General features: G+C 37.0%; 1 protein-coding gene across 1 annotated transcript in view; it reads right to left on the bottom strand.

The window, feature by feature from the left end:
* The window catches only part of TENM4 (teneurin transmembrane protein 4), a 2,722,049-nt gene that overhangs the window by 1,705,887 nt on the left and 995,269 nt on the right, over positions 1–20,893 (bottom strand). The window contains exon 8 of the mRNA XM_049099077.1: positions 12,591–12,644. The gene's annotated coding sequence lies outside the window, so the exon portion shown is untranslated. The remainder of the gene's footprint in view (positions 1–12,590; positions 12,645–20,893) is intronic.

Raw genomic sequence — 20,893 nt, 5'->3', positions numbered from 1 at the left:
GTCAACTATTCCAATCTGTCATTTACAAACTTGCCAGAAGAAATAAATAACATAAGTAAATAAATAAATAAATAGATAGATAGATAAATACAAAGATTCATGACCTTTAACCGTAAGATATCATAATTATAGACTTGTACTGTCAGACACACCCCAGATGCTAACAGATTCTAAGTGGTTGTTATTATTAGATATTTCTTGTAGATTGGCAGCATATGGAGTGCAGTGTAGGATATAACAAAAAATCTCCCTAACCTCAAAGAGTTTACAGACCTCACTGGGTACCAGCATGAATTTATTATTCTAGGTTTTCCTATACTAGAAAAACACTTTTTTTTTTTTTTATTTTTTTAACGGAAAGGAACACTGATCCCCCAAAGCTGCGAGTTATGGTAGAACAAGCTTTATCTTTGCAATCAAGCCTCTCTAAAACCAAATTCCAGTAGCAACTTGTTAATTGTATACCTTAATTGATGTGATCCTTACTAGCAGGGTTATTGTGTTAATTATGTAAGATACTTATGTATATATATATATGAGTATGTGTACATATACAATTGTATGAGATAGATAGATAGATAGATAGATAGATAAATACAAATGCAAATATGTGTGTGTGTTTGTGTGTGTATTTAGTTTCCAGCCCCAGTTGTATCCTTACCTCATATATTGGTAAGGATATAATATATATAATATATATACCAATATGTATTGCTATATATATTGGTATATATATTTACATTTATACACACATGAATGAGTACCTAGCAGAGTGATAGGCATACAGGCATTCAATAAATACTAGTTTTCCTTTTCTTAAACTATAAATTGCTTCCAAGGGTGGCATATCAGATATTACAAAGGGCTGCTGAGAAATGTCTACTTTTAAAGACAATGTGATTCAAAGAAAGAACAAGGACTTTGGAGCCACATGAGTGTGGGTTTCAATTTTGATTTCTGGCTGGTAAGCGGCAAAGAGAGATTTGAATTTTGTGTGACTCCAAAGCTATGACTCTCTCACTATCCCACACTTATAAGGCAAAATAAAATGTTGAGCTGATTCCAAAGCAACCCCAAAGAATACATGAAAGGCTTGGTGATTCAGGTGCAAGGTAGAGGAGCTCTGGTCACCCTCTTGCTTAGCTGGAGTTTTAACGGCTCAGATAATGGCTATACAATGTTCCCAGTTTTCAGTTTCTTTATGGCTCATTTCCATCTAGTTTCTCTCCATGTCGTTTAGGTATTGGTTTGCAGAGTGGCTCAAAGATCTCTGGAGGAAATAAAATTGAGAATGCTCTTCCTTTGGGCATTAGTCAATCAATTCTCCTTAAAAGTATTATCTTTTTTTTTTTTTTCTCAGAAAAGTGCTTCTTAAATTTAACCATTTACAACTGGAATGAGTGAGTCATCTGCCTTTTTGGAAGGCATGAGGCTTAACCAATTTTCATTGAATCCATCTGTATACAGGTAAAGATACTCTCAGCCCCAAATCCATCTGATTTTTTTTTTTTTTAAGACCTAAGTGTCAGACAGCCCAAATGGCTCAGCAGCTTAGCGCAGCCTTCAGCTCAGGGCGTGATCCTAGAGACTCCGACCAAGACCCAGGTCGGCTCCCTGCATGGAGCCTGCTTCTCCCTCTGCCTATGTCTCTGCCTCTCCCTCTGTGTGTCTCTCATGAATAAATAAATAAAATTTAAAAAAAAAAAAGACCTAAGTGTCTCTCTCTTTTTTCCTCACTACATATATAAATAACCCTTAGACTGGTATATATTTGCACCCACCATTTGGTGCAATTTGGAATAATATGCTATTTGTTTCACAAGAAAGAAGAGGGTGCAGGGAGGCCTGTTTCCTTTTACTGTAAAGCCATGGATTCCACAGTATACCTGAGATCCACTCAACCTTCTCACCAGATAGGGGAAAGGGATATGGGAGGAGGTGACATCAACCCAACAAATCATTTGTTTCCCTCTTGGGAGGCAGAAAGATACAGAGAGAAAGGTGCATTATTCTTCAAGTCACATGAATCAAATTTCCAGTTTAGACTTTGTCTCTCCTCATGCCTATGTCTACTTGGGTAAGGTATGTCGCTAACTATACCTCAATCTGTTTCCCCATCTGTAAAGTCAAGAAAACACATATTAACTCTGTGCGAAGATGAAACAAAATAGCCTATGCACGTAGTGGCTAGCTCAGAATAGGCACTCTCAACTTTGTTTTCTAACCTATTCATGTCTTTATTTAGAGTTCATGGAGGACCAGCATCATGAGTATATTCACTTTTTTTTTTTTTTAAGAGCACAAGCCCTACAATAATTTCTGTATAAAATCGCTTTATAATAAATTCCTTTGAGGGATGCTCAGCGGTTGAGCATCTGGGATCGAGTACCCCATCGGGCTCCCTGCAGAGAGCCTGCTTCTCCCTCTGCCTATGTCTGGGCCTCTCTCTCTCTCTGTGTCTTTCCTGAATGAATAAATAAAATCTTTATAAATAAATAAATAAATAAATAAATAAATAAATTCCTTTGAAGAGCTGCACTTGTTTTGAGCTGATTTTGCCTTGCATATGGGAAATAAAGAAGAATAATAGAATTAAAATATTATGACTGTTTATGTGATTGTATTTTGAACAAAAAAGAACAACAAATTTGTTGAGTAGAATTCATGTTCTACCTCCTGCATTTAATAATTTCAGTGTTTCTGCACCTCGGTTTCCTCATTTGTAAAATGGGTAAAATTAATACTTGCTTTGCTGATGTCTTAATGTTATTACTTGGCATAATACATGGGATGTGTAATATGCAGTTCAAATATCCAAATAGTATTGCTTTTGATATATTAATATCTAAATAACAGCATTACTTATCGCATTGTTTATAATCATGTTATTATTTTACTAATCTTAACAGTTAATTCTTTCATATTCAAAATTTCTTTATTATAAGAGTGTAAAAAAAAAAAAAGAATGTTTCATTCTAATGAGGAAAGCCTCTTCTTTTTTAGAATTTAAACATAATGAAAGGGAATATATTTGTGTTTTCCTATTTTTGCCCTAAGATTTAAATATCAAAGACAAAGAAGAGTGAAGTGGACAGAAGAAAGGTAATATTTTTTAAAATATTTAATAATACATGAAATTTCTTGGAGCTGGCTGCCTTCTCATTTTCTTTGCCATTCAAGTCCCTTTCATAGACAGATTAAAGAAAATTAAGATAGCCAGAATCTTGAGCTTTCCAAATGACTTCTTTTAATTTCCAAATTCATCCTACTAATGAGTAGGAGTTGAATAGGTGAAAGGATTAAAAACAAAAACAAAAACAAAAACGAAAACGAAAACAAAAAAAAACCTTGGTTCTTTAATCTAAAAGATGTCAATATTGAGTGGATTTTCATTGGTTTGACCATTTCCTCAACACCAGTGTGCTGATCATGCTCACATACACTATTCCATTCATTAAGCACAACACTATTCAGACCAGTATTATAGTCCCAGTTTTTAGACAGCAACCAAAGGGCAAAATCAGAAGGGCAAAATCACTAGATTGTGACTAGGTTCTAGATAGTGGAACCAAAATATGAGTCTAGACTTGACTGATATGCTCTCTTACTGTAATCAGAAAGGCTCACAGACCCAAGAAGTCTATCTTTGCCTTTGACCATTAAAAGGCTTGAATTTATGCTGACAAAATGCAGATAAGATGCATTTTCAACTTCACAACTAGGCCTCTTGAATCAACTAGGCCTCAATAAGGAAATAGTTTTCAACAGTGAATAAGCAAATGTGGGATCTAGTAGCTAATGTGATATTTCAGTCTAACTTTAACAAGGTTAAAAACAAACAAACAGGTCTTTCCAGCTACTTGTTAATTAATGAAATTTATGAGTTAGAAAGAACACATTATATATTACAAATGTCTTTTTTGCAGCAATGGTTATTAACAGTGGTTTTCAAAATCCTCCAATCACTATCATAAGAATCCCCTAGGCTCTTTCTAAAATTGCAAATTTCTAAAATTTCATGAAAGAAAGAGAGAGGGAAAGAAAGAGAAAGAGAAGAAAAAGAATGGTCCAGAGAAAAATTATTTTATATGTGTAATAAGGGTATCATGTGAAGTCTAATCCCTCATATCCTTGCTGGCTATTGACAAAGTTTGCTTGCTCTATCTGTAGAACTCAGCATAACACCTAGCATATAGTTTGCTTTCAGTATATACCTGCATAAATTAAAGACAAATAAATGGACATATAAAATTCTTTTAATATCACTGCACTGATTTTTTTAGAGTAAGTTTAAAAAAATCGTATTTAACAAAGAGTATAGAATAGCATGTTCGTGATCTGTTAGAACAGTTTGCTAGGAAATGATGATTATGTTAACTCTTGTGAAACACTACACACCACACCTGAAAAGGAGTGTCTTCGGGCAAACCATTGTGAGCAGTACCTATGCCAACAAGCCATATTTAGAAAAGTAAGGATAAGGGTAAGGGAATAGTGATATTAAATAATAACATTTGTATAGGACTGCATAGTTTTCAAAACAATTTTATATATACTATTTCATGTAATTACCATATCTACCCTCTGAGATAAACAAAAGCTGTTTAGATGAGGATTGTGAAGTTGAAAAGCTTTCAGTTCCCTGTAATTGTGAAAAATGTGAACTCCAACCACACTTGGAAGTCCTACCATCTTTCTTTTATCCTTGGCCCTTTCCTGACCTTCAAGTTGCTTGACCATAGTGTATCTACATCACCTTCTTCCTTTTTTATCTCTGTGTTCCTAAGAGACTTTGCCAACTGCTTGTTAAGTGCTAGCTTTGCTCTGCCACTAGCTCCTACCCCACCCCACCATAACCCCGGGAAACAACTAGGAGCACAAAAGACTAATCATTTTATTCTTTGCTCTTCAGCTAGGGTCAAGAGATTACAGAGGAAAGGAATGCAGAAAGGAAGAGGCACTGTTAAGGTAATGAGAAACAGGAAGAGAGAGGAAATATAGATTTACCATCCTATCTTTTGCAAATTTCTCCTTTTTACTGTCGTTTCTATTTCTTCCTGTGAATAAATTGATCTAAATCTTCACAAAAATATTGTTGAGAATACTGTTTCTCTTTTATCAAAATATTTTTCCTACTATTGTTTTGTTAATGACAAAGATGATGATGACAATCAACCTCATGTTTAGAGTCCTTCAGATTTTATTTGATCTTTGTAACAACATGAAAACAAACCAAGGTTCAGAGCAGAGAAATGACTTCCTCAAGGTCACTCAGTTTTAAAAGCGAGCACAGCTGGATTCTGAAACCCCATATTCTTTCCATTATCATATCCTGTACTTGGCATGCAGGGATCCTGTCATTATAACAACTTTAGACCAAATTAATCTATCTGCAGATACACATGTCTTATATAAATCGTATATACAATTGCTGTAAGACAAGTCTTTCCATTTTAAATTCAGCTGGACAGGTGAGGCAAACATGTGATTTTGAATGCCGTGGAACAACCAATTTCCTACCACGAATGAAGCTGACATCAATTTCAAAGAAACAAAAGCAAAGAAGAAACAAATCAGATTAACCTGACTGTTTACAAAGTGAGAATTGGAACCACAACCACATGCCTGCAGACAGCTTTTGTGTCAGAACACACTGGTTTGTAGCATTTCTTCAAGCTTGCTTCAATTATGAGCTGATAATGACTACTACTTGGAAATAATGTTTTATTTTCAAGCATATTTTGCCTCAAAGACCTACTCAGGTTTTCTAGGAGTCTTAGTAATAAAAAACATCCCCTGCTGCATCTTCAGGAAAGCAGGATGATGTCATGAAATGGACTCTGGAGTTGGGCAAAATTGGTTTGAAGTTCCAGCTCCAACATTTTATAGCTTTGCTACTTTGGAAATATTGTAGAAAATAGACATAATAATGCTGGCTCTGTGGAGTTTTATGAGAAGTTCAAGTAACCACTTTAAATGCTTGCAACTATATAAAAAAATCAGTAAATAATATTTCCTTTAATGCTTTACACATTTACTATGTGACTCTACATCATAGAAGGGTCAAAAAATATTTATTGTATTGCAGGAACTCAGCTGTTTGTCTTAAATTTGTATTTGGCATGAGTCAAGTAAAATCTCGGTATCGGTATCAAACCCTGGTGGTGGACTGAATGACTGAGCTGGTCGGGTCCTGCCCGTTGCTATGGCATCTCATGGCTGACTCTCATCACAGCTGTTGAAGCCATAGATGGGTTTAAAGCCTTATTATCCTAAGGGAGATACTGAGGATTTGTTTTGCCTTCTGTAAGATGGGGATAAAATAGCAGGACATGGTTTTTCTACCATATACAATTTTGATGAGAATAAATTCAGATATTATATGTAGAGATATTTATAAACTGTGAAGTGCTATTCTAATTCAGAGAAGCCTCATTATTAATGTCACATCTTATCCTAATAGTTGTCCTGAGGGTTTCTGGACATCATATACATCAGCTGTTTGGCCACGAATGTGGACTATGCAACAGTATCTTTTAGAGCTTAGGAAAAAAAAAAAAACAAAACAAAAAACAGACAAACCCACAGGATAAATTAGAATGCTTGAGATCATCATGCAAAGACCATCTAAGGGTTTTTACGCTTTTGCATTATTTGCTACTTTTTTCCTCATGAAAGTTAAGTGTCTTTGTTAACTCCCCAGATTTGTACTATCTTTTTCATTCTTTTTCAGAAATGATGCAGTGAGAAAAAAAATCCTATTCTCACAATTTTTCTGACTTGTTCAAACATAGTTTGGACCAACTTGTTCTTATGAGATTTTGGCACTTTTTCTTGGCTTAAGGAAGGGAAGAAATACTTGGAGTATGTTTTTATGCTTGTCATTTTATTTGTACGTTGGAATTCACCTCTAAACTTTCTCTTCCATTCAGTGAGATAAAACATCCTGGACAAATGTCCCCATCATTAATCATATTTCCATTAAAGTACAGCCAGATTCAGTTTATTTCCAAAACCACATACTGAGTATCTACTCTGCCTCATACTGTACTGGTAGATAAAGGGAGGAAATGGCATGGCTCCCTGCTCTGAAGAAGTTCCGATGCTAGTGTGAAGACAAATGTTTATTCATACTTCAGTGTGATGAATCCCTTGATATTTGTTTGCACATCAAGACAGGAGAGCTCAGAAGATCACCTTGACCAAGGAGGAAAAACAGTCAGAAGAGGTAACCTGAAGGTTACACTCTTACATATCAGAAAAGATAAAAACAAACAAGACAAATTCTCAAAATGACTAGCCAGTTGTATTGCAGAAAGTAATATCCCCCCAAAAGAACTCCATTTCTAACTTCCCCACTATATTATTTGTTAGATTGACTAATTTTCTCTCATTTGTTTCAAGGGTGAAAAGTAATCATCTACCAGCTGATGTACTAGGAAATCTCAAGAGGCAAAATAGAGCTGGATTTTGTAAAATGGCTGATTATATATTTTTAAAAAGGGAATGGGGATATTTCATCTTCGAAGTAAAAACAACTAGCTTGTTTCACTATATTTAAAAACAAACAGAAATCCATAAGAGATCATCCTAATGTGGAATCTTTCTCAGGGTATCTCTTGCCACATACCAAATGAAAACATTGATGTGGTCTGCTGCCCTATGCTACTTACAGTTTTTTGAAGTCATAAATTTTTCCCTTATCTTGGAAAGGGAAAAAAAAAAAAGCTTCAACTTTCTAATTTATAATTTAAGAAGTTTTGTTAGATCAAAAGGAAAGAAAGAATGAACAGAAGCAAAGAGCGTAAAAAGCTTTAATATTTGAGTGATCGTACCATACTTGGAGCAGCCTTTCTCACTGCTGCTGTAAAGCACAAGCAGAGAAAAGAAACTAGAGAATGATTTGCTCAAGGTTGTTCAATGTGAGTCAGAAAAGATTGGATATTTGAATGCAGCTAGAACTGACATCTTTCTCCTCTAAAAAGGTATTTTTGTATGTGATTGGTTTCAATCTCAAAAAGTAAACACAATCACATTTCACACATTTCAAGCAGCAAACAAGGTATTGCTGGGGTTTTTTGTTTGTTTTTTTTTGTTTTTGTTTTTTAAGGGAAGGAGTGTTGGGAGGCTTCAGGAGGAGATATATTTACTACATAAAAAAATATGAACATGTTACTCAGTGGGAGAATGGGGGAGATTAGTATGGCCTCCTTGGGACAAATAGTAAGTGTAAGAAGATAAGACTGGGTGGAGGTAGCGATGGGCAGAGCCTGGGAGAAGTGGCATGGAAGAGCAGGAATTGCTACTGCTTCCTGCACCTTCCTAAGCCACTTTACACCCGCCAGTTCTGCAGACTTTCCAACTCTTCCTCACCCTTCCAAACTCTCCCAAGTAAATCCTATCTCCACTCTTCACTATGCAAAGCAATATGACCTCCTGATTAAGAGCTCCGTATGCACTGTTAAACATGCTGCATTCAAATCCAAAAGCTATTTGCTCCTAACTTAGGGACTTTTGGCAAGCTAATTTACCTTTCTGAGCCTCAGGCTTTCTTCCCAACTGAAAAAACTGGGGAACAACAGTGGCTGCTGCAGAGGTGGTTGTAGCATTAAATGAAAGAATCCATGTGCTCACAGCACTGCTTGACAATGATTAATAAATAGTAGCAAATGTTATCATTTTTATGGAATATATTGCATATATTGTTTTCATTTGCTTGTCTTCACTTAAAGAATGTTGGCTCTAGAGAACAGGTTGTAAGTAAAACATGAGGTTGCACTGAAGCCTACCCTCTATGCTTTGTTATTAAATTCTAATTCTTTCTCATTAAAGAATTTAGTGATAATCTGTGGTTGTGGGAGTAAATGTACTATGTCCAGAACTGGCATTTTGTAATTCAGTATTCTTTTTGCCCTTCTTGTCTTTCCCGGGATGTTTGCTTCTTCCTAGAGGACCTTAAACTCTCATAGCTTTCTGTTTTTGTAGACTGTTAACCCTTACCTATTGTGAAGTTCTTTGTGGTACTTTTCATATGGTTATGGTTCACCCTCTCAGGTCAACATTTTTCAGTAATGAGAAAGAGTTATAAACCCCAATTGAGAGGTAGGAACTAGATTTTAAAATAAAACTCCCTCGTAGACAGCACCATAACTCCCTGTATAAGACCATTTAGCTTTTCCCAATAGATGTACTTTAAAGCATTATTAATTTTTTTCTCAACATTATTTGAGTTCTCCAATTCCTTCTAAAGAGAGGTAGAGCTATGCCCTTTTTTAAAAAAAGTTTTTATTTACTTTAGAGAGAGAAGAGTATGTGAGCAGGTGGGAGAGAATCTCAAGCAGACTCCACAGAGCACAGAACCCTAACACGGGGCTCCATCTCATGACTCTGAGATCAAGACCTGAGCCAAACCCTAGAGGCAGCCAGTCACTTAACTGACTGAGCCACCCAGATATCCCAAGATATGTTCTTATGAGTCCCTGTTTTTACCTATACCATCTGAGGTCTCTGATGCAATAGGAGAATAGGGCAAGTTTTAGAAAAAGAATGAATAAAGTCAGGCCTAATATCATAGTAATGAAGTCTGAATGTCAAACTGATTTTTTTTTTTTAGAGACTAAATATAAGGAAATTTTTTTGAGCAAATTATAAGGAAACATAGGGTTGAATCAGACAGTACGGTGGAGAGAATGTAGGGTTAGAATGTAAACCATTAAGGCTAACATGGGTAAGAAAGAGCACAAAGTAAGGTGACAGCAAATAAGACAACAGGATTAGGTTAGGATGCAGAGGTCCTAAGAAAATTAGAAAATCAGAGCTCTAATTCAAGATACTTTTCTGGAGCTACTTAGAGAGAACTCACTTTTCTTTGGTCTATCTTGTAGGCGCCAGGATTTTGCTTTTTACTAGAAAATCCTATTGCTAATCTCATACATTTCTCTACCTTTCCACCCTTTCCATTTTACTCAACCTTGTAAGAGTCAGTGCAGAGAAGATAATTATTCAGTCAGCTTAGAATCCAAAGGAGTTAATTTGGTTATGTAAGGATAATAGAATCGAGGAAAGATGACTGTGGGGTATAAGCTAGAATTTGTAGACCTCTGAAGAAGTTTTCTTTTTTTTTTTTTTATTTATGATAGAGAGAGAGAGAGAGAGAGAGAGAGAGGCAGAGACGCAGGCAGAGGGAGAAGCAGGCTCCATGCACCGGGAGCCCGATGTGGGATTTGATCCCGGGTCTCCAGGATCGCGCCCTGGGCCAAAGACAGGCGCTAAACCGCTGCGCCACCCAGGGATCCTGAAGTTTTCTTTTTTTTTAAGATTTATTTTTATTTATTTATGATAGACATAGAGAGAGAGAGAGAGAGAGAGAGGCAGAGACACAGGCAGAGGGAGAAGCAGGCTCCATGCCGGGAGCCCCACGCAGGACTCGATCCCGGGACTCCAGGATCGCGCCCTGGGCCAAAGGCAGGCGCGAAACCGCTGAGCCACCCAGGGATCCCCTGAAGAAGTTTTTATATGTAAGTGGAAGAAGTGTAGTTGGAAAGGTTTCCCAGGTAGCAAAGGCATGGGGAAGTCTCCTGGGTTTGAAATGAATTAAGTGTGCACTGATGAGAACCCTTTTGGAAAACTATGTGAGAGGTCATGTCTATTTGCCAAAGCCATATATCAATAAAATAAAAAAGAAAGCAAAATGAATATCTATTGGACATATGAACATGTATCTACTGCTTTATACACATTAGCTCATGAAATCCATCCAACATTCCTATGGGACTGGTATTTCCACTTTACAAGACAAAAACTGAGTTATAGGGAGGTTAGTAATTTGCCCAAGGTCACATAGTTAGTGATGGGCAGAAACAGGTTTCAAACCTAAGAGTTTGTGAATTCTAAGCCACACCCTTCTCATTGAGCTCCCAGCCCCCATGAGGAACATTTATTAGCATATATTATGAATGTAAGTGGAGAATAGCAGACTGAACAGGATAAGAGAAAGAGACTCAGATTTGAAGAAAAGTTGATGGGCAAGTCACACACCAAGAATTCTCTGAGTGAACTGGGATGAGTAAGGGACTCATGTTGTTGGAAGGTACAAAAGTCCATAGATAGATCTGAGTACTTTGGATTTCCAAACAGAATTCTGGTGAAAAATTAACTTGATCCCAAATGAATTTTTGACCCAGGTAGACCCTAGAAACTTGCTTAGGGTGTTGAATAGAGAGTCCTAGATAAACTAAAATTTTACTAGGTGAGAGTGTACAGAATGTCACATATCAGTGGACTGAAATAGAATTGCTTCTTTTCTAAATGTGTGCATACTCTCACAAGCATGCCCTCATTGAGGGGGGAAAGTACATAGTAATGCCACGCAGTAAAATCCGAACCTATTATATTGGCATATTATTTTTTCAAATCTAAGAGGTGCAACCTTATTTTATGTAACACTAAAAAACAAACAAATAGAAAAACCCCAAATGCTTGTAATTATAACTAGAAGGTTCCATTAATTGTAAGACACATGCTGAGTTTTGCGATGATGAAATGGGAATACATCTGCATCCTAGAACCAACCAATTGCTGTATTTTCTTTCCATCTAATTTCTATTATAAATTGAGGTCATATCTAACAGATATTTTCTAATAGTGCTTTTTCACTTGCCTCAATACTTTCTATTAGGATTACAATTTTTTTTTCAAAAATGATAATTTTGATAGCTACATAATACTCCATTATGTGGCTATGTCACAAGTTAGTTCGCAAGCCTTAATTATTGGATAGTAGGGTTTTTCCCCAATGTTCCATTATTATAAGCAATGACTCAGTAAGCATTTTTTAATATAAATGTTAGTATTTGTTTTTGATGAGTCCCTTAAAAGAGATTATCCCCAATTGAAACAGATCAACAGGCATAAATATTTTAAAGACTTTACTTACATATTTCTCTATTAGTTTAAAGAAAAGTCATTTAGTTTACACTAGAAAAGCAATTTAAAACCAGAGACAATAAGCCCAATAAGCCAACATACTTAAAGGCTCTTCCTAGAATCCAAATTCTACCAGAGAAGCTGGCACTCACTGGAGTTATACCTTATTTTGGTCCTGTGAGGTCCCTTTTTAAATTTCCCAGTTCCAGAACCGATTTCAAAGCATGTGTTGTGTCAAACCATCTGTTTCTACTCAGTAAAAGGATTCCATGCCACTTCCCTGCAAAATGGGTAGGAAGGGTCCTGAAACCCTGTAGTGTCCTGGTTCCCTTTCCTACAGCAAGTGGACAAATTCCTGAGTGATAATCACGATCCAGCTATGTTTTCCTACCATCTCACCTTTTCTTGACAATTCCTAACCAGCTCAAATAAATTGTCTGTGTATTTTCTATATGTGTACACTGCCACATTTTGCTGACCAATTTGAGCCCAAGGGACCAAAACAGCAATTGCTTTACCCATGTGATTGTTTGTGGGAGTCTGATCAAGGAAGACATCAGGGTAGGACCTAGCACACTCTGAAGACACAGTGGTTAAATTGAGGTTCTCCACAAGGTTGTTGGCCCTAACATGTGGGTGCTCATGGCAGCTCACCAGGGGCTTACCTCACTCAGCCTTGCCTTCTCAGTCCAATCAGTCCAGTGAAAGCGCTGATTTATCTAAGAAAGGGGAGCAGAATGAGAAGAATGTAACACGAAAATAAAATCTGTAACATAAGCATCAGATAAGTTCAATTCTTTCAGCACGAATCAAGAATCTCTATAATTCAGAAAAAGAACAAAAATGCAGTAAGAGAAAATAATGTTCTTATCAAGTGATTCAAACACCACCTATAAAATTTAGACCCATGTTGAGCCTAGCCTTCAGAAACGACCTGGCAAGATGAAACAAGAGTCATTTTAGAGTCATTTAATCTCTCTAACTTCAATTTTCTGAAAGCAAAGAGCCGCAGCAGTATCAGACCTCATTAGCTCAGGGAGGGGTCTAGAAAATGAATCCAGTATAATTACAAAATGCTTCTGAAATAGCAATCGAAAAACATGTGTACGTTCTTCTATGATTTGACTTCTCCGAAGGTATCGCCCCTATGTTAATAAGCAACTTTAATTCACACTGATATGGAAGTGATGAGTCTAATCCTAAATCTGTAATCACACACTTCGGCATGAGCATTTTCCTCAGCGTGAAAGAATACTGAAAACATTCTGATGCAGTAAGATTTATACGTTTAAAAAAATTGTAATAAAGAAGCCTTCTTTGGACTATGTTTATTTTCTTTTCAAAGAAATGCATAATTAATCATGATTGATACACTCTGCTATTATTCCCTATGAATGGATTAAGAGTACAAAGCAGTTTCAGTAGAAACCCTATGATTCTTCTAAGATTCAAGAACTCTGTATCTTCAAATCATTCTAACTCTTATGACTTACAATCATGGGTTTTATTTTAATATCCCAAGAACGTCAAATAATAAGATACACATTCACATTCACATTCACAAAGGTCAAGGTGAAAAATCTTCTCATTTATATGTTTAAACTATCAGTGTAAACATTTTTACTCAAATATATACAAACCTAACACTGCATTAATATCTTCAATATCATTGTTTCTCCATTCTTCATGTAACATTTCAATAGAAGACATTTTATGGTTTTATATGTTATAAGACACATGAAATATCAGTATTAGAAATCAGTCTTCTTTAAGATCATAAGAGAAGATAAATTGGTACGAAACTTCCACTAGAAAAAGAAAGATTCTTAGATTTTCAGGGGACACTATTCTAGTCACATTCCATCCACGTTGGCATTTTATCCACACCTCCAATGTAAGAATCCTAACTAAAAAAGCTGATCACTAATAAATAATGTGCTTTAGGGAGAGTCTTGAACTTAATAAATTTGTCAGATAATTTCCTTTACAGGTTCCAATTAACATTGACATATAGTCACCAAGCAAACTTTAAACGTATCATTTCAAATTTATTCATCACAACCACTGATCATTCTTATACTCTTGTCCTTATTTCTCCTAAACCAGGACTAAAATTGATACTTTTTGAGACATACTCAGAATGCCTTGCACTTAATTCTGTCATAACATTTTTCATGTAATATAATGGTTGATGATTTAGTATGTGCATGAAGGAGGTGACCACAGCTGAGTCACTGATAAGACAAAAACTATTAACAGGTATGCTCACAATTTACCCCGCCTCTATTAGAAACAAACAAACAAAAAACAAACAAAACCCCCCACAATGGGACTTTGCTCACATAGATTGTCCCTTGTCATTTCTAGACAGTTCCACCTCATTTGAATATAGTTCTTCTCACTTCTACACTTCTGTGATGCAGAATTCAGGTAACTGATGGAGAACACTAGAACTAGAAAGGAAGAGAAGGAGATGGGGTTTGGAAGGATGAAGCCAAGAGAGTTGATTCTCAAGAGGAAAACAGAAGAGGAAATGCATGTCAAAGATTGTGCACAGCTTGGGAGTAATGCAGCAAACTGAAGGGTAAGTCATCACAGAAGGTCAGAAAAAGCTAAATAAGAGAGGGAGTGAGAAAGAGGAGAAAAAGCTAATTAATTAGGTATTTGGTTAGTTTCTGGATTGGTAAGAAATCTGAGGGATTATTAAGTAAATGGAGCTTAAGAGCCGGAGAGAAAACAATTTTATGAAGCTTAGGGACCATGTCCTCCAATCCTCTTCACTGGTCTTTGAGAGAGATGAATGGTAACTGAAGTTTCTTAGAACATTAATTGACTTTCTGAATAGCAAAACACCTTAGACTACATCAACATGTCTTTAATTTTTAATGGTAATACAATCACTTATGCACCCTGGTCACCCCACATAGTGTCTGTGACACATTGTATTTCTGATAAGAGTTCATTAAAAGAAATTAATATCTGAATAAGTAGAATATTACATGGTTAATTTTTTCACTAGTGGAAGAAACTACAATATGGGAATTTAACATATATATAAAATATTTAATACCCCATCATGCATCCACAGTGACTTCATTCATCTTTCTTGAACCAAGGATAAAACCTGCACTAAAAAAGATAATTAAAGGAACAAACTATAGGTCTTACACCAGAATGAAGGCAAAAAAAAAAAAAAAAAAGAATAAAATATCAAGATTTAAGTTAGACAAAATGAAAGTTTCATTTATTTAATAAAAAAATTAAGTTGGAAGCAAATTGTCAGATACTAAAGATGAAAAGAGTGTCTTGAGGAGGCTTGAGTTGGTAGGTGAAAGAAAGAAATCTGAAAAGCGACCACACTGTTCTTAATAGTGAGAAGCCCAGGGTCTACAGAAGTACAGAAGGAAGAACACTCATTGTGTTTGGGTGCCAGGAATTAGGACTGTCTTTATAGAACTCACACTTCCAAGATGAGCAATAGTTCATCAGGCAGGGAGGAAGGCATGCCTGGCAGAGAAAACTACATATGCACAAGCATGGTGGTGGGGGTGAGGAGGGGAAGGTGTGATTAGGCAATGCTACATTTGAAAATTTCAAGAAGACTCTGTTTAGAAAGTGTGGAGCTAAGTGTCTGGGATGGGTGTTGCGAGGTGCTAGGATGATGTAGGGTGAGGATGAATGTCAGCTTCGAAGAAGAAATGTCATGAATGTTATGATTAATAAATGAATAAGTGAATGCTATGATTAATTAGAAAACTACTTTTCCTGAAGATGAAAGGGACATAACACACACACACACACACACACACACACACACGCACATTTGTTTATTTACCTTAAGATAGAGAATGTCTGTAGCATTACAGAAAGATGAGCCTGCAGCAGGCAAATTGATGAAAATGAATTCAGTGTGGGTATTGTGCCAGAGTCCATGTGAAAAATGGAAGGCAACTAGTGAGGAGTTGGGTTTGAAAGGCATTTTTGGAATCAAGATTGACAGGATGCGAAAGGTGAGAGCAAGAGAGAAATTGAGCAAGACACAGGGATTTGTGGTTCCAGAGACTGAGTGGACGATGGTTGTGTCATGAACCAAGATGGGTTGTGTAGGAAGAAAAGTCCTGGCAGGAAAGATAATATATTCTGTCTTGAACATGTTGCATTTGAAGTATTTGTAAGGTGTCTCAAGATTTCAGCCATAAATAATAGTCTTTGCACTAGGAAGATAGCCTGGATTTGTTGATATAGATAAGCATGAGCCTTATGGACATAAGACAAGGAAAGAAAAGCCAATGTGAAAATCCTGATCTAGGGTGGTTGGTAGAACAGTGTTCAAGACAAAGGGAAAATAATCACTGGGGAAGGATTCTATAAGTAAGAGGAAAACCAAGATACTTTGGGGATCTGGGATTCTGAATTTAAGATAAAAGAAATTCAAGAAAAATGAAGATTTTGTCCTCCGCAACAAAATCAGGGTGTGAGAGTTTAGGATTTGGATTTAGAAGACTTCAGATTCTTCCATCTGAAGAATATCAAGGGATATTGATAAGCTCCACACTAAAGAATATATGAGAATATTAAAATATAATATTCAGAGCTAACAAAGTAGTTCTTCTGAATTATAACTATTATATAAATATTTGCTCTAAAACTATACATTTTGAATTAATAGAAATATATTTCTCTTCCTCCTTCCCTCCCTCCCTTCGTTTCTTCCTCCCTCCCTCCCTCCTCCCTCCCTCCCTCCCTCCCTCCCTCCCTTCCTTCCTTCCTTCCTTCCTTCCTTCCTTCCTTCCTTCCTTCTTTCCTTCCCTCCTTCCAGTTGGCACAGGATACCATAGCAATTATTTCCATGAACACTGCTGGGAAATGAGACCATTATATTCACATTTGATGAGTTTGGAACCAAACTCCAGAGGGAATATATCAATTAATTCTAACTCTGGGAACCGGCTTCCAGGAGGTGACAGTAAAGTTGGAAGGATAACTGGGCTTTAAGCATATGGAGAAAATGTGCTATGAACATAGTAGATACTCAGTAAAAGCCTGTGCACTGAAGATTATCTTCAGTAAGATTACATTTTTAGCAGGTGAATGCAATCTCAAGTTTCTATATTCTTGCTTAAAGATTTAAAACAGCTGCTCTGGACATGCACATCCTTTGTTCTATGAGCTTTGTACATAAATCATGACCCAAATCAATGAAAGATTTAATCCAAACTGATGCAAATGCAAATGCCCTAGTTTCAGACAGCTGCAATGGTTATTTTAGTACATCTGGGAAACAGCTGTCGAGCCTCATCTTTACAGTGGTTTTTGTTTAACTTCAAATGAGTGTCAAGACTAAAGGAATGTAGGTGATTAGAAGGTGGTAAATATTTTGGGAATACACAGGAAATTCTGAGCATTTTTTTCTCTGAGAGCTAAATAGCCCTCCTCTCACAGAACTGGCATAACAGAATGTTCTCATGGATAACCTTACCCCATCCAAGCTCCGAGGGCATCTAGACTGGCTGGAGGGCGTAGCTAGTTTAATGATTCCAAAAGCACTCTTCTCCTGTGATTACACAGAACCAGTAATGGGATAGTCATTTTCAAGGCCAAGGGTAAGTGATTACTCACTGGGACACAGAGGTTATGACAGGACAGACCAAAGCTGATGTGGACAGTAAGAGGCAAGATGCAGAGCTTGACCTTCTGCTGCAAGGAAGACTTTGCATCTGAGCCAGACAGCTGACGAGATGCCTTCTCCTTGGGATTCATACCACAGCAATAGGCTAATAGATTTATGCCATAAAAGCACTGACCTTTGTGGGCAGAAACATTTTCTCACAGGAAAGAAAAAGGAGCAATACGCCCATGTGTGCTATAGTTTTGGCAGTGACTGACAGCCCGGACTGGCTCCGGTATCCAAGAAGCGTATGTGCAGGCTTTTGCATTGTTACCCTTTGATTAACTTCTGACATACTTTGCAACATAAAACTCTTAGAGGGAAATTGCTCTGTAATGCTGGCTGTAACACCTCGAAACATTGCCAATGAGAGCTAAAATATACTCAAAAGCAGCTTGGCCTAAAACCAGGTGTATATGTATGAGTGCAGGTGTATATGTATGTGTACGCAGGGCCATACACACACACTTGTCTGTACGTGTGCATATGCCTGCATATGTGGAGAGGTGACAAATGTGGGTCTTTACATTTTCTACCTCATGATGCTATTATTCAAGTGCAATATTGAGAAAAAGCTTCAAACATGTTACAGGCATATTGCACATGGAGAGACTTAAGGAAGGCCAGCATGAAAATAAATAATGCATGAAGTCAGAGGCCTGAAGCAAATGTTAACTAATTTCAAAATGGGTCAAAATCACAACAATTAAGTCTCTGACATGTGAAGTCATTTTTTTCTCCCTAAAATATTAACCAACTTGCTTCACTTCTTCTAGATTGATTTGTAGAGCATGAAAGGTCATTTTGGAGGCAGAGGGGGAATTTGGCTTCTACAAGCCATCCATAATGAGAGCCAATAAATTAGGTAAAGCTCCTGTTTACCTAAGCTGAAATATTGATGTCCAAGCCCACATTGAATGCAAATCTCTACATTAATCATTTTTCTCCAGTCGGGAAATTCAGACCATGGTAACACATGCTTTGATAGACCTATACATCATAGTTACAGCAACATTAGACAGTGCCTCAGCGACAGAATACAAATATATTGCATTGGATTTCCTTCATTTTCCCCAGCCTGACTTTTATTTGTGTCTGCAAACTCTGCACCGGGTATGTGAAGTTTTGACATGGGTTTGGACAGTATTTTTGGCTCAGGAAATAACTGACGATTGGTAACAAGAATTTTTTGTCACTTACCTGCCAAGTAAATCTGAGGAGGCTCACATCTAGTTCCTCCAGCACAGACCTTGGCGATCAAGCTCCCCAGGTCATCTTCTCCTAGATACACACTGATATCCCTTGTGCTTCTCAAAGTACAATCTCTGAAACTTCTGCTTTTGGGTCTTTGGGTGTTTGCTGGGAAATGCAGTTCGTAGGCCCCCTACTAAATATATTCAATCAGATTCCCTTAGTGGGGCCAGGAAATCTGTTTTGTGGGATTCCAGATGTTTATTATGAACTGTTTTTGATAATTGCTATAGGCAGCCATCAGCTTTAGGCTCCTAAAGACCACTCTGATCTTGCCACTTTTCTATTTAGGGCCATCGCATACCTAAATACGTCCTAAATCTCTATCCAGTTTTATACTTAGCTCACCCTCTTCTACTCATCTACAGGCTCTACTCAGACAATCCCATCCCATGCTAAGTTTGCTATGGTCTCCATTTGCAGAAAACTCCCAAACCACTATATCCAACAGTGGTGGTTTCCCTGAGCTCAGATGTATATATGAAAATGCCTGCTGGACTTCTCCACTGGGCAATTTAAAGTCAATATGACCCAAACTGAACTATGCTTCTCTCCATGCCACCATCCATCCAGATAGAAATCCTGGTATTCTCATTGATCCTTCTGTCTCCCCTTTATTTTCATCAAGCAAGTCATCAAATAAATGGCCTCACGATGACTCCTCCTCCTCTAGCCCTGCCCAACATTCTGGCCTTCATCCCTTCTCACTTGCACCACTGGCCTCTAACTATTCTGTGTTCTCTCATGAACCACTAAAATCAATCTTACATGTGGTGGCGAAGTAGTTTTCACAAAAATAAATCTGAGTCACATGCTTTCTTAAAACCATATCTCCTCATAAAATCTAGTTGCCTGGCATGACATACCTACACTTTCCCATCTTGCCCCTACCTAATTTCCACCAATCCTCACCCTTAAGCTGTGGTTTCAATACCACAGTTGGTGGTAACTTCATACACACCAACCTTTTTCAAACATTTGTATTATATCTCCTATTTTCTTTCTGCCTAGAATGTCCTTTGACCTCAACTGTTTCCACCTAGAAATAAGTATTTGATAATTATAATGATTGTTAAAAATTTTATTTTATAATAATATTTTCTAACTCTGAGGACTTATTCTATGTGAAGCATTGAGTTAAAGATTCTTTTAGGGGGAGTGTCTGGGAGACTCAGTCAGTTAAGTGCCTAACTCTTCGTTTTGGCTCAGGTCATCATCTCAGGGTCATGATCTCAAGGTTGTGGGATTGAGCTCCATATCTGGCTCTGTGCTCAAGGGCAGAGTCTGCTAAAGTTTCTTTCTCTCTCTTCCTCTGCCCCTTCCCCTACTTCCACTCTAAATAATTAAATAAATAAATAAATAAATAAATAAATAAATAAATAAATAATAAAATCTCTAAGCAAATTTTAAAAATAGATTCTTTTTGGTTCTCACAAGATCATAATGTGGTCACTCCCATTAGCAGTCTTTTTAACAAAACTTTGTTCAGGTCACTGTTTTCTCAAGGTTTTCTTTAATCTCTAGTCCAATTTTTTTGACTGCTTATTATCACCAATATTCCTTTTGCTTATTTCAATGCTAATAAAATGCTTAACCTCCTATACTGACATAATGTGGTGTTATTCTCTCTTAATCAGTAAATCACCTGCTCCAGAAAAGCAGAGTATATATCTTATTCAGCTCCATTTTCAAAGCATATGGTCCCAACCTGGCATAACCAATGTTTCCTTAACTCAAGAGATCTGATATACTATTATGGAGACTATCACTGAGTGTCTCTTCTCAGCATATATACTGTGTGATCACATATATATTACGTGATCTAACACCTTGAACTTTTTTTAAGGATTTTATTTATTTATTCATGAAAGACACACACACACACAGAGGCAGAGACACAGGCTGAGGGAGAAGCAGGCTCCCCATAAGGATCTCAATGTGGGACTCGATACCGGACCCTGGAATCACACCCTGGGTCAAAGGCAGATGGTCAACCACTGGGCCACCCAGGCATCCCTAACATCTTGAACTTTAAGGGGAGGAAGCATA

This window comes from Canis lupus, chromosome 21 (assembly GCF_003254725.2).
Source record: "Canis lupus dingo isolate Sandy chromosome 21, ASM325472v2, whole genome shotgun sequence".
Lineage (NCBI taxonomy): Eukaryota > Metazoa > Chordata > Mammalia > Carnivora > Canidae > Canis > Canis lupus.
This window is presented reverse-complemented; position numbering and strand designations above follow the sequence as displayed.